Source organism: Ostrea edulis, chromosome 9 (genome assembly GCF_947568905.1).
Source record: "Ostrea edulis chromosome 9, xbOstEdul1.1, whole genome shotgun sequence".
Taxonomy (NCBI): Eukaryota; Metazoa; Mollusca; class Bivalvia; order Ostreida; family Ostreidae; genus Ostrea; species Ostrea edulis.
Window position 1 is genome coordinate 55,750,577 of NC_079172.1, and position 2,605 is coordinate 55,753,181.

Below are 2,605 nucleotides of genomic sequence, written 5' to 3' on the forward strand. Positions count from 1 at the left end.
ACTATGGAGCTAATGATATTGGGAATGTGCCATTAAAGGACTTGATTCAGCAAATGAAAAGGACTCTTGATCGTATTCAGTTGTTGCTACTTAAGACAAAGTTGATCTGGTCACAGTTACTACCTAGAAATAAATGGAAGTATTCTGATCGTATGGAATCGATGAACAAGGCTCTAAAGAGGTTGAGCAACTCTATAGCATCAGAAGTAATTAAAAATGGTGGTTGTTACATTAAATATACTGACATAAAGGCTGGAAATGAGTTGTTTTTCCTATCAGATGGAGTGTATTTGACAGATATTTCTGAATACGATTTGTGCAGCAATGGAACAGTTTGTTTCCTCGGGAACTCAAGTTTATCCTAAATTGTATTAAAAGTGACGGGGTCTTGGCACCAGGAACTGGCGCTACCCCCACGTGGTGGCGGTGGCTTCAGTGTTCTCTTGGAAGTATTCATTTGACCACTTTCGCCATGTGGAGGAATGTGCGTCCAGTTCCTGTTTACTGGTATTTTGTAATGTCCAGTTGACATTGACAGTGAATTTTAATTTCAAGTCTGGTCTTGGGTTGCCGCTAACCGGGATCCAAGTTACCAACATTTTTGTAATTGATATATTTTTGAATGCATATCCATATGATTGATTTATTTACAAGTGTTGTGGTTGAATTTTGATCTTGCAATGAGTTAATACAGTTACTGCATTTTAAGGGGAATTGAACTTATACGCAAATTGAATCATTGCCGTCAACCGGAATGTTTAAATTTGCTTGAATTTCTAATTTTATGGATTTTTCAATTCAGTAAGGCAATGATGTGTTTTTGGCCTATACCTATTTTGGTGTCAATGCACATATGACATTTCCATTGTAAATTAGTTGTAATATCAAATCTACAACAATTATACACATTGCTTATTTGCCAAGGCCAAGAATCGCCACAAGGGGGGGGGGGGGGTAAGCACATACATTTATTTGTATATAATAAGGCAAATAAAGTTTGAAACTTGTTACGGTGTCTTTATTTAAGAAAGAGGGAAGTAAAGTATTTGGTAAGGGTAAAGGTCATAAGGTTTGTTTGAATTTATGAAGGTCTTTAAACTCAGGTGACCTATTACAATTGGTTGTAAAAAGTATAATAGATAAATAAATTTTTCTTTGAAAAGAGGGATGGTAAAAAGGGACCACAAGCTACAGCTAAAATGGGGAGGTCCTTTACAACATTTTGAATTAGTTCCAAATCTTTACTACCTGTTTCATAAATAACAAAATTAGAACACATTGCAAGAAGTATATATATTGACAATATAACAAATGAAACAGAAAAGGTGAAAATGTGTGTTTGTGTGTGTGCACAGACTTGGAGTGTTTTTATTAAAGAATCACTCCGCCACAAAATGTATTTTCCAAACCCTTTAAAAATTTGAATTCCTTTCTTAATCAGCCCATGAGGTCTGGGAACATGGCTTTTGAGACCCCTCCAAAGTGGTTTTCGGTTCATAGTATGAAAATAAAAATTCCGAAACAATATTGCACATCTACACATGATGTCATCAATCATATTCCAAAAGATGAATTGGCTACGGCATAAAATCAGGGGCGGATCCAGGAATTGCTGTTAGGGGGCGCAACTTTGTGAGGCAGGGGGGTCGGGGGCTGCCTTGAGGCTCCTGGATTTTACAGATTTTAAAGGGCTTGAAATATGTCTCCTATGTAGTCATTTTGACTATTTTCTGTCATTTTTAATATAAGGTAAAATTAATAAAATGACGCAAATTTTAAGGGTTTTTGGAAAAAATGTAAGTTCTCTCAATAGAATTAATTCAATGAATCAAAAATTTGTCATTTATTTCTCCGATAGTGGAAGAAATTATTACTTCTTTTATCGTTTACATTTTTTCTAAAGAAGAGACCACGATTTACCTTTTTGAAAATTTTAAGGGGCGGCTGCGCCCCCTTAAATCCGCCACTGAAAATGGAAGAGGAGGTTGAGGGAACAGATGGTGTGACAGACGGACGGACAGCGACAACAATAATACACCCAAAGTTGCTTTTACCACATATGAATCTAGTCTGTTTGCACACAAATTATATGTAGCTTCCTTGTAAATTTCGATAATCTCTGTAAAACATGTAATTACAGAGAACTGGCATTTGGTTTAAACTATATTTATTAAATGAAGCATTACATGAAACATACAAACAGATGCAAAATGAACAGGATTCGGAAACAAGTGCTAGCACTTATATAAATCCGTCTCCTATTTTACATTAATAAATCAGAATCGTGTTATGGTTATGGCATAAACATATATATGCGATTCGTCATTTACACGTACATACAAAATAATGATAAAACAATGGTGATGATAATGTGTGGTGGGGTTGTGTGAATATTTCAACATCATTTAGAACATATACAAAAGGCAATTATTAGAATGCAAGCGTAAGTATTACTGATATATCAGGTTTTATAGGGTACAGCAGATCTTTTACTTTGAATAATAAATTTATGTACTGATTGAAATATAGTTATGTTTTCAGATACTGATAAGTGTGAATTTCCAAAAAGCAGAGTATTTGTGTTAATGTTACACAATTGTGTTAG

The 2,605-nt window shown here is 34.7% G+C and overlaps 1 protein-coding gene across 2 annotated transcripts in view; it reads right to left on the reverse strand.

Annotated features, from left to right (window-relative positions):
- Window positions 1-2,150: 2,150 nt before the first annotated feature.
- LOC125658083 (mucin-2-like) overlaps window positions 2,151-2,605 on the reverse strand; it is a 90,635-nt gene continuing 90,180 nt past the window's right edge. For both annotated transcript variants that reach the window (XM_048889175.2, XM_048889176.2), the window contains one exon: window positions 2,151-2,605. This exon is cut by the window's right edge and continues 1,579 nt beyond it. The gene's annotated coding sequence lies outside the window, so the exon portion shown is untranslated.